The 12,293-nt window shown below is 32.5% G+C and overlaps 1 long non-coding RNA gene across 2 annotated transcripts in view; it reads right to left on the bottom strand.

Annotated features, from left to right (window-relative positions):
• Positions 1-12,293, bottom strand: part of LOC127710730 (uncharacterized) — a 40,780-nt gene that overhangs the window by 22,055 nt on the left and 6,432 nt on the right. The window contains exon 3 of one of the 2 annotated variants that reach the window (XR_007986303.1): positions 11,230-11,346. The exons of the other annotated variant lie outside the window; for it this stretch is intronic. This is a non-coding gene — a long non-coding RNA (uncharacterized LOC127710730). Of the gene's footprint in view, positions 1-11,229; positions 11,347-12,293 lie in introns of those variants that run through there. 2 annotated transcript variants of the gene reach the window in all.

Genomic DNA, 12,293 nt, shown 5'->3' with positions numbered 1-12,293 from the left:
AATGACATTGTTGCCATGTAGTGACAGTGGTCCAGGTGAACGAACTTAATAAATACTCATAAATGACATAAAAAGATGCAAGTGCTAATTTGTAAAATGTCTTTTTGTACATGTAATAAATAGATTTATGACATGGTTACTTTATGTGGTTTCTTCCCAAACTAATTTCACTTTCATGTTCAAATATTTAATTTGTTTTACAAGTAATATATTAAGTATGAAAAGGGTACACATTACAATCATGAATTCATCTTTAGCCTTTAAGACAACACGATGTTCAGACTTACTAGCAGATTTCTTTTCGGTGTGTTTTTGATATGTTTCTTCAACACTGGAGTGTCTGGTAGAGGTACGTATATTTTTTGCAAATTTTTCAGTTAAAATCAAATCATGTAAATAAAGGCAACAGTAGTATACCGTTGTTCGAAACTCATAAATCGATAGAGATAAAAACAAATCCGGGTTACAAACTAAAACTGAGGGAAACGAATCAAATATAAGAGGAGAACAACGACACAACAAAAACACAACATTAAAATGTAACACACACAGAAACGAACTATAATATAACAATCTTATGGCCATTTTCCTGACTTGGTACAGGACATTTTAAGAAAAAAATGGTGAGTTGAACCTGGTTTTGTGGCATGCCAAACCTCCCGCTTTGATGGCAACGTCAAACACAACACCAAAACGACAACATCACATGACAGGACCACAATACAAATAAATGGGAAAACATATAGGACAAAGAAATACACGAATAATAGCTAACAAAATAATATCGTCCATAAGATGCATTTTGGTGATGTAAAGTTGATTGAACGCCAAATATGACAAACTGAATTACCGGCCTGCGTTAAACTGTACAATTTTCAATCGTTAACCAAATTATAATTTGTTCATTTAAAGGGATTGTGATAAGATCGGGTGAAAAGATTGCCTTTTATACTAAGATAAAATGCCGGCGACGGAAATCCGGGAATAAATAGCAAGAAGACAGTTTGATTTCCAAAAATTTTAAAAGGAGTGAGACCAGTTGTCCCTCAACGTCGGCATCGCCTAGTATGCATACATGACGGAACCTTCAATTTTCTTCCCTAGAACAATTCCAGAAAGTTTTATCCTAGGACAGATTATTACGACAGTTTTGAAGAGATAGTGACACTGATTATAAATGTAACGGCCAGTCTATAATAGTTCATGCAACTTAAGGATGAGAGTAAGATAGAGTGCCAAGTGGGTCAACCGGGAGGAAGGTCGGGAAATTTTGGACTAAAGAACGTTGCAATGTTCCTACCCGACACATCGAATTAAAGGTTCCCATACTTACCTGACCTGGCTGCGTATTTATGTTCCTCAAAAGCCTATTTTTAGACTTTTTATTATTGCTGGATATAAGTATTCTAATTTTTTAAGAATACGACAACCATCGTTAGGTACCCAATTACAGAAATCAAAATAATCAAATCATGCATACGAAGCCATTGGGTGTTGATATCCGGATTAATTTCGTGAAGGGATTGTTATTTGGTTTAGTTTCTGTCTCAATAACAAACAAACCACATGTCCTTTCTTATATATTCTTGAAATAAATGATACGTAGTCTATACGCCATTGTGACAGCCACATAACATCAAACCCTTAAACACATCATTTGGTACTTCACTTTGTTATTCTCTTCATCAAGTCCAAATATTGTTAAAAAGAGACAAAACCTTTGTTTTCTTATTTCAAATGCACATTTTGCCTATTATTGAAAAGTATGAAGGACTGAATTTGAGCAACATAGAATCGGATTCGTTTTTTATCCAAAACTTTTTTGTCCGGATGGTTGAAACAGTATCATATTTCTATGAACTTAAGTCAAGCACTATCATAGCTTAAGTAAAACATGTATAAACAATTAGAATTCAGAAATAATCAACTTTACTTATTGCAATCTGTGTCAATATGTACGTAATAAGCATGATAAGTACATTTATTTCACCGGTTATAGACTGAAATGTCCACCTGTTCCAACGGTGCTGATATATGTGCACATACTGGTTGTAAAATTGGATATCTTTGCTGTTCTATTGGCTGTGGTAGAGATTGCAGAAAAGGAATTCGATTTTATAATTAAAGTCGCAATTACCTCCATATGTGGTAAGATATTGTTACATATATTTTTCTTGAATATTAATAATAAAGTGCAACTCAATTAAAACAACTAAGATCCTTGCATCAGAAACAATCAGTTATAATTATTAACCTTTAAAGCGTCATTTCTGACCTAGAAATATGTGGCAGACATCGCCCTCCATTTTGTATCTTTTTACTTCTCTACGCGTCTAGTATAGTGATCTTGTTTTATATAAATATGAGGACTTTGTAGCTCAAATCTGAAATATTATGATGATCGTGCAATACATTTATCTTATGCAAACCCTATTGATCAAATTTTGCTGAATTTCAACTTCCAGAATTCATTGTAAACAAGAAAATTAGTAGTTTGCTGTATTTTAATACAACAATTTATCATAATGTTTTCTTTCTCATCTAGTGTTATGACATGTTGCCCGTCGTCTAGAAGTGTTTTTTTTTAAAGGAAAAAAGAAATGTAACATGTAGGATATAAATATTTAAAGTAAAAAGTGTTTGTTTTCATTTGCTAACATATCATGTAGCAGTAGTAAAATTTTACCTCAATATAGATTTTTCTTTTTATGTTATACTTACTTTTATAATGTTTTAGGTACGTAGCTACTAAAAAATACAATCATTCAGATAAAGGATATTTGTACTTTGATAGTTGTCTTTGACTTAACACTGACTTTGCGTGTAGAACGTCTTTTCAATAAAAATAAATGATTTAAAAGTACAAAAACATGTATGTATTGATTTCTTTATGGTAACCTTTAACTTAAGATCTGTAATAAAAGTATGAAGTTTACCCTTCCGGAGCACCTGAGATCACCTCCAATTTTTGGTGGGGTTCGTGTTGCTCAGTCTTTAGTTTTCTATGTTGTGTTTTGTGTATTGTTGTTTGTTTTTTTGTCTTATTATGTTTTAGTCATGGCTTTGTCAGTTTATTTTCGACTTATGCGTTTGAATGTCCCTTTGGTATCTTTTGCCTCTCTTTTAGACATCATGCCGATAGAAATTCTCAATAATAAATGAGAATTTATTATATGAATGGGAATCAGTAAAATTCCATACCAACAGAGCAACAGACTTCTGCCTGACAAAGTGACTTTAAATGGGACATTTGATGAAATATGAACAATCATTTTGGGGATTTATCTTAATTGAGATATTGTACACAAATGTTACTTTGAGAATCAAGGCACAAACCTTCACAAATGCTTTACATGATTAAGATCGAGCTCTTGTATGAGAATGTCATTTAAGCTTTTGCCGTCAATTTTTTATACGAAATGAAAATTCACATGCACATAAAGACATAGTGGTAACAATTATTGGAGACACTTCTTTACATGCTTGTCACACATGAAATTACCATTATCATTGTTCAACTCGTCATTAGCATGAACACAGCATTTAATTTTCCAAATTATGAGATTAATTTAAAATAAGACTGTGGTCTTTACAAAATACAAATATTACACTTAATTTTGCACCAGCCGACTGTCGCTGAATATTCTTTCATTAATTAAAACATTACTTCTAAAATATAGGTAACAAAAAGGATTTTAGAAGACATTTTTAGTTCAGTTTTATAATTTAAAGTAACCAAAAACGATCCTTTGAATGGATCAACTGAACAATTTTGTTCGATTTTACTGCACTTTCAAAAATTAATTGTGATTTTGTCATCGGTACCGAGAGAATAATTTCTCTTTGTATAAAGATACATACTTTCTTCTCAAATATTGGCATTGAAATTCATAAAAAAAAAACCAAGGAGCTTCTAGTAATGACAAAATGTCAGTTGTTGTTAAGTGGTCTGAATCAATACTCGTCATTTTTGTAAGTATTAATTTTCGAGATGAGTAGTTGTAAAGAATTTCAGAAGTAAAGTGGTAGCAATGCTACTTCCGATCCGAAGGGACAAACAAAATCAAGAAACCGTTCCCCATTTCAACTGAATAGAATTGTCTAATTTTCTAAGATTATATACACAGACAATCTCAGCTGATCATTAAAGCAGACTTATAGATATGATAGGAAGAGAACATAAAAAATGATAAATATATCCCTTTTGAAAGTTCCACTCAATTTCTAGTAAAATCCTAAGAAAGATTTCTGAATATTTAACGATCCGAACCTCAAATACCATTATTTATTACTTGGGTCAACGCTGCATATTTCTATCAAACAAAATGTCTACATATGATTACAATTTTTACTTTTATTAAAATTTCATTACACTGGGTTTATGCCAAACTCTATATTACAGCTATACAAAGATTTGGATTTGATTCTATCTCGTCCAGTTTTTATATCTCACCAGGTCAGAACCAAATAGGTTAGTTAAAGAGAAGTTGTTGTTTGTTTATGTTAATAGACTCATCATAGATACCAGGATTACAATTGTGTACGCCGGACGCACCTTTCTTCTACAAAAGACTCATCAGTGACGCTCGAATAAAAAAGTCGGAATTGGCTGTCCAGTTCGTGTTCCCGATTCTTATGTTTGAATTGGGATATACCTTAGCTTATATCCAAAGTAAAGACTGTCCAAAAGAAATGGAGAGAAAATTGCATGGACGCGTTATAATGGTTCAGCATTAAGCATTTTAGACCAGTAACCATCTAATTAACCATCGAGATGACCACAAAGAATGCCAATGGTCGTTGACCCGATTTAGACATAAATAAAAATACACAGACAAGCATGTGCAATCGTATAACCGGGATCTTCTTATGTGTTTTATTTTTAAATTTCATGTCATACATTAAAAGCATATATGTAAATCATCGATTTTACCTGTAGAAGAATAATTTGTTGAGGTTCGAATCCGTCAACGAAATGGTTCTTTCCAACAGTTGTCTTTTTCACTTTTCAATGTTGTCATTAACTGGTCATGCTAAACATATGTGTTAATTATCCCTTAGGGTCAAATCAAAGGTTAAATAAATACGAATTCAAATGAGGTTGAATTGTTGACTTGAAATCCAATAATAAACAATACGATGTATTTTTAGCAAATGCGCATAAAATTTAACCTAAGTGACTGATAATAGGGAAATATTATTTCAAAATGCTACTCTTATACATGTTTGTAGCCCCCCCCCCCCCCAATAAAAAAATAGATTTTAATATTTGGTCTTAATCAGAGGTCATGTACTTTAAATCAAGTTTCGGATAACAAACAGATGTATTTCATTCTTCAACTGTATTAATTGCAAAAAATATCCTTGTATAAGTTTTGTGCGTCCAAAGCATTTTTTCCTGGATTGACATTCATCAGGAACGCTCCTACCTAAATTTGAAAAATTCTGATAAAAGTCTGAACATTGCCTGAACTTATCTTAATTGAATTGTCTGAACAGTACCTACTATACCGCTGTGGATAAGTCTAAAAATTGAATGAATGACTGAAAAATGACTAGTAGTTTATTGTTTAGTCTTTTAGAGCTGTTCAGATAAAATTTGTTTACTTGTGTATTTCATGTTTCTGACTACTTTTTGGCTAGTTTTTAAACAAATGCTTACTCCGAATACTTGTCATTGGACATAAAAATATACAATATTTACATTTATACAACCGATGTTTAATGTATAGTAAGTTATGCAATAATGTCATGTGATCCTAGATTTGTAAAAACTATCCACAATAAGGAATTTGTTTGAAACCACATTGCACGGCGAACTCAATCACATGCATAAGCTGAAAAAGAGAAATTAGCAACAAATATTGTGTATGCCTAAATGAATAGAGTTTCGTGAATAACCCATCCTATGTTTGAACGCTAAGTAGTTTTATGCAGAGAGATTAATAATTTCAATACTCTTTTGTTCAAAAACAAATAGATTATGTAAATGTGAAACAAAATTTAAAATTCTTTAATAGATTTTTTTAATTTTGTTTTCAAAAAGGGTGTGTTTGAGGGGAGGAATGAGTCCGACCCCTTGACTACTGATACAAACATACACAAGATATATAAGTCAAAGTTTAGTAAAGATGACTTCAAACTCGGCCAATTTATCGTTAATACATATTTAAAGTGGTAAAAGAGTGTACCGCACACGAACGTAAGAAGCAAAGATAAAAAACACTGCAACATTTGTTTGTATATCTAATTGGCGTTGCAGAGTGATGATAGAAGTCCTCACAAAAAAATTAAACCTATACCAATAATCATTAGAATTACATGTTTTGAAGGGTTTAATAGACTGTGTACAATACTTGAACATTTTAATGCGAATTATGAAGATATCATTTCACAACACTGATAATATGCACAGTTTGAATACTATTCATTGCATCATAATCACTGGGGTAAAGCTGATGACCGTTATTCAATTCACGGTCATTCCAAGATAGAGGACGCAGAATAAGTTCGGATTTGGTATTGTCTGTTAAAGTGTTTATATTATATATAAAGCATAAATTGGTATGAAATAAATTTATAAACGATTCACACGGAAATCACAAATTACTACCGAGAAATGTATATGAAACAGGAAATTCGATTTGAAAAAATCGCTAAGATGACTGTAATTCATCATCATTATTTTTTCAAGATGACCGTAACATATAACAAGGATGGCTGTGATTCCCAAATCCGAGCAACAGATAATGTTGAGTTTGTCTCAATAGGGGCTCGGTTAGCGGTTATAAATATGTTTAATGGCTGTCTTTTTAACTTTTGCCGTATTTTCAGTACAGGACATAGATGGTGAATTGCATATTGCTAGTTAACAATGAAATATTGATAATAACATTAAAATTTTAAAAGAAATTGACAGAGATACGGTAAAAAGTTAAAAAAAAATTGATTTAACATATTTATATCCGCTAACCGAGCCCATGTGTATGTTTCCACGGGAAGCAGATAAAAAGCTATTTCTAGGATCTGAATGGTAGAATTAATTATAAATTTGGTAATATTTTGCCAGAGCTCACCTTCATTAGTTTGATCGTAGTGTTGAAGCAAAAAATTCTGTTAATATATAAACATAAACATAGATATAAATAGATAGCAAACTCATAATTTGAAAGCATTGTTTTTACTGCCCTCTCCTTGCTTGACAACCAGTGTACTTGTTTTATATCACCAAAGTGCAAAAGAATTTGATCAAGAATCTCACTTATATCTGTAAGTACACGTCTGCGCTTAGGAGAATAATAGTAGAACTTGAAAACCCCTTTCAATGTGGTTTCAAATGTTGACATATATGGAATAGTTTTGTGTGCATCTAGTATTGCCAATTCAAGTTTGTGAGCAATACAGTGAATACCTATTGCTTGCGGCACCTCATCTTTCAATCTTTTGAAGGCACCAGATTTGTTACCAAAATTAACAGAAGCTCCGTCGAAATTACCACAAATAAGTTTAGGACCAGGGATATCATGGCGGATCTATTCCTCATTTAGGCCCACAATTTTAAGAGCATTAAAAATTGCATTGAAAATCCCCTCTGCTGTTGCTGATTCTAAGGATATAAGATTAATCATTTTAGTGATGGGCATACACTGGTCAACATACCGGAGATTAACTATTTCCAGTTCAATAACAGACCTGTCAATACAACCATCTGACAAAATACTAACAAATGGTGCTGCAAGTAAACTTGCAACAATTTGTGATCTTAATTGCTTAGATATCAATTTAAGGAACAGTTTACATCCCTCAATGTTGAAATACTGGTCTGCTACATCAACCTCATTTTGTTCTGTACCTCTAAAATAAATTCAGAGTCGGAAAAAGGCTTCTCTTTTTTCCCCACACTATAAGCTGTGTTAAATAAAATCTTATATCGTTTTAATTGTTCTGGTCTTAATTGTTGCATCAGAACACACTGACCTAAATTTGTGACAGATAACAACTCAACCTTTTTGTCAAATTTTGGATCCGTTTCTTTTAGCCACTGTGTTTGGCACGATAGATGCTGGGAGGTGGTTTCATGATTTTTTATCGGGTCAAGTTTAAAGTTTTTAGTCCCCTGAACCAGGGCACTTTCCCTTTCACTGTGTGTGGGATACTTGACACAATACATACACTCCATTAGACCAGATGTCTCGTCGAAATTTAGCCAAGGACGATTAACCTTCCACTGGGGCAAAAATTTGCGTTCTCTCTTTCCCGATCATATTTCTGGTCGTTGGTAAGATCCTGTTTTTTCGGCTACTTTTCATCAGTCACCACCGATGTTTCACCTGTTTTATCTGGATTTCGTTTAGTAGAGGTGACCCCAAAACGAAAAAGACTCATGCCGTTTAATAGTAGTTCTATTTGTCAATTTAATAAGATATTCTCAAGATTCGCGGTATCTTGTACGACGACCGGTCACATGACTACACATCAAATCATATTGTGAAGAATTTAAGCAAACTCAAAAGTTTCCTTTCAGTAAAATCACATATTTGAAGATAATTTTTATACTAAATTTATTTATTTCATTCAGAATGCTTTCGATATTTTTTTAATCTGCAAAATGCTATAAATGTAACTACCGGCGGGAAGGTCCGAACCCAAAAATGGAAGACCACGGACCTCGGACCACCGCTAATTTTAACCCCTGATAATGGTTTACTTTGACAAATTGTGACTTGGATGGAGAGTTGTCTCATTGGCACTCATACCACATCTTCTTATATATATCAACCCTGAACAGAACAACTCAAGGAAAATTAAAAACGGAAAGTCCCTTACCAATTGACAAAATCAAAATTTCAAATCCAACACACGAATGGTAAAACAACTGTCGTATTCCTGACTTGCATTTTGGTACATGCATTTCAATACCATAAGGCATATTTTGTTAATAGTGAACAAAAGGGTAAAACATGCTACGCAGAGGAACAAGTGATTAGTATTATTATCGGAGTTCCTTCAGACACTTGTCAAAAACAAGAAGATCAAAGAAGCCAGGTTATTTAATTTCACTTTCAGATATATTGATGATGTTCTTTCCATAAACAATCCGAACTTTTCTGATTGGGTTCCATTAATATCCACCAGAACTAGAAATTAAAGAAACAACAGACACGGCTTCCTCCGCCTCATTTTTAGACTTATACCTAGAATTTGACATACACAGTCATCTCAGTACCAGAATCTATGACAAACGAGACGATTTTAATTTTTAAATTATCAATTTCCCCCACCTTAGTAGCAATATACCAACTTCACCTGCATATGGGATATATATTTCCCAACTTCAAGAGCTTGCAGCTCCTACTCAGACTTTCTAAATCGTCACCAGTGTCTGAGCAGAAAGTTGATGAACCAGGGGTATGTCAAAGAACGTCTCGTCCTTTTTCTAAAAAAGTTCATCTGAAGGTACCAAGAACTTGTTGATATATATACCGTATCAACTTCACGAATAATACACGATGGTCTTGAAGTATAGATTTTGCGTACTGACGTTCTTTATCATCTTAATAATGTGTTAAAGTATTCTTTTATTTATCTTTATTAATATTACCTTTACTGTTAAGTGTTTTTGAAATATCCATTTGACGTGACTCTGTGCTTATGAATCCCGTCATACTTTTAACGACAAAATTAATTTATTATTAATATTACTTTTACTGTTGAGTCTGTTTTTTGTGATATACATTTGACGTGACTCTGTACTTATGTATATCGTCATACTTTGTACCACACAATTATTTTATTTTATTTATTGATAATACTTTTACTGTTAAGTCTGTTTTTTGTTATATCCATTTAACGTGACTCTGTATTTATGTATCCCCTCATACCTGGAACGACAAAATTATTTTATGTCTACCTGTGCGAATTTCAAACGCGCGATTTTACGCCAATACTTAAAACCTTCCATCCTTTATGGGTGGATTTTACATAGATAAATAAAATCGTATAATATAAGCAAAATGAGGATGTTAAATTTGTTGTATGCCTTTTTGTGCTTCTTCGTTACATTTGTTTGTTTTTTATAGTGATTAAGATGATAACACAATGTTGACTGCTGTACCCCTATTTTTGACATCTTTACCTATTGTGTCTGTTTGTTTTGTTCACGTATCGTTGTCAATATAATGGAATTTGATGCGACTGTCATACAAGTGAGAGGTTTAGCTAGCTATAAAACCAGGTTCAAGTCAGGAATATGACAGTTGTTATCCATTCGTTTGATATGTTTGTTTTTTTGATTTTGCCATTTGATTGGGGACTTTCCTTTTTGAATTTTCCTCGGAGTTCAGTATTTTTGTGACTTTCCTTTTTTTTCCATGCATTTTCGTTTCGGCTGGAGCAAAATCCTCTAACTTTGCGTATTTGACAACAGCTTGGACCGGAACACAATTATTTCAACTATGCAGTTCCGGATTCCTATTAATATTATACTACGTAAAAATGACCAACTACCAACAGTTTAAAGATCGTGTTTTCCATGTTTTAGTCTATGATGTAACTGTTTATGGATGATTTAAAGTGGGTTATGTCCCCAAAAACACACTCCCTTCTAGTATTATTTCTCAAATTGCACAGGACATTATCGCCCTTGTTTGATGTAATTGCGGGATTTAGATTTAACGCAGGTGTAATGTTATTATGATCTTAATCACACATCACACTTGTGATTTGTTTTAAATCAGTTTTTGTAAAATTAATGCTGTGTTCGTGTTTATGATAATTTGAACATATCACCCTGGTATCTTAGATGATGGATTTGTGTAATATGCAAGTAAGGAAGGGTCACCAATAATTACTGTCACGACTTGTCGTTATCTTTATATGAGTTTTCTTTTCGTAAGAAAATATGCTGCAATGACATTTTCACACAAAAGCTGTATGTTACTCTTGTAAAACACTTGTGAAAATTTGCGCCTCGATCCTTTTACATTACATGCATGTACAATATCTCAATTTAAATGAAACTGCAAAGTAAATATTTCATCAAATACCCCATTGAAAATCATCTTGTCAGACAATAGGCTGCTGATCTGTTCGCATGGAATTTTACTCATTCCTCATAAATTTTCATTGTAACTGAAGAATTTAAATGGCCTGAGTTATTTAGAATAATCAATTTTGTTCAATTATTAAAAAGTTTACAATGAAGGACACATTAAATGAATGAAGACGATACATATACTATTTTTTACTTGAAAAGACGTTCTACGCCTCAGTCAGTGTTAAGGCAAAGACAAATATCAAAAGAACGAGTATCCTTTATCTGAAATCTCACATTTTCATGCTGGTAGCCTACAACATAAAAGAAAGCAAGTTTGATATACAAATAAAAATTGATACTGAGGAAAAGTGGTATAACTGCTATTTGTAAGCAAAGTTAAACACACACTTTATATCAATTTAAATATTTGAATGCTATATGTTATATATTTTTTATTTCTCATTTGGTTGTTCTTTTCCTTTGAATTTGTTTTTATAAAACTATATCCGTTGTTTTTCTGGTACCTTCTTACAAGGTTTTGTTTTATGTTTTTGGGTAGCTTTCGTTTTCATTTTTAGATTAATTTGTTTTTGAGTAGTGGAGATTGTTTGTTGATATTTTGTTTTCGTCGCCAACAAATTTTGTTGAGATATATATTATAGAGCTATGTACACTTTGTTTGTCCGATATAGTCATGATAATGGTTTAAGTTGGGTAGCATTTTTTTGAAATCATTTATTTACGAATAAACAGTCACAATAAGTACGGCTATCAAAATTGAATCCAAGGCATGTGTGTTGTAAATGCCCTGATTCCTTAACTCTGTAACACGAGGCGAATAATGAGGTTATCCAATGTATTGGAAGAATTAATTTATATGATAGGGTCGTAATATAATTGTTTAATTTGCTTCGTTCGTTATATTTTTACAGTCTGGTCCTAAAAATATACTCTACATCTTGTATGCAGTATACAATAAAGAACTACTCACTGTGACTTTGAGATAAAGAACAGCAATAAAAGCGCCGTTCTTTTGCTTTTTTGTTTTTTGTTTTTGTTTTACTGTGCATGTACTGATTTTGTGTCATTGATTGATACCCCATATCCTTTGTTTTTCAATGACATATATCGTCTTCAAAGTACATATCAATTTTATGTTTGCAACAAATGGGTATTTCGATAAATTTAGAACCATATGTTTCTCTTATATAACTATAACGGCTTACGGAATGTAAAGTTGTCCTGAGCATTTTTCAGC

The sequence above is a fragment of the Mytilus californianus genome, unplaced genomic scaffold, assembly GCF_021869535.1.
Source record: "Mytilus californianus isolate M0D057914Y unplaced genomic scaffold, xbMytCali1.0.p SCAF_8, whole genome shotgun sequence".
Taxonomy (NCBI): Eukaryota; Metazoa; Mollusca; class Bivalvia; order Mytilida; family Mytilidae; genus Mytilus; species Mytilus californianus.
This window is presented reverse-complemented; position numbering and strand designations above follow the sequence as displayed.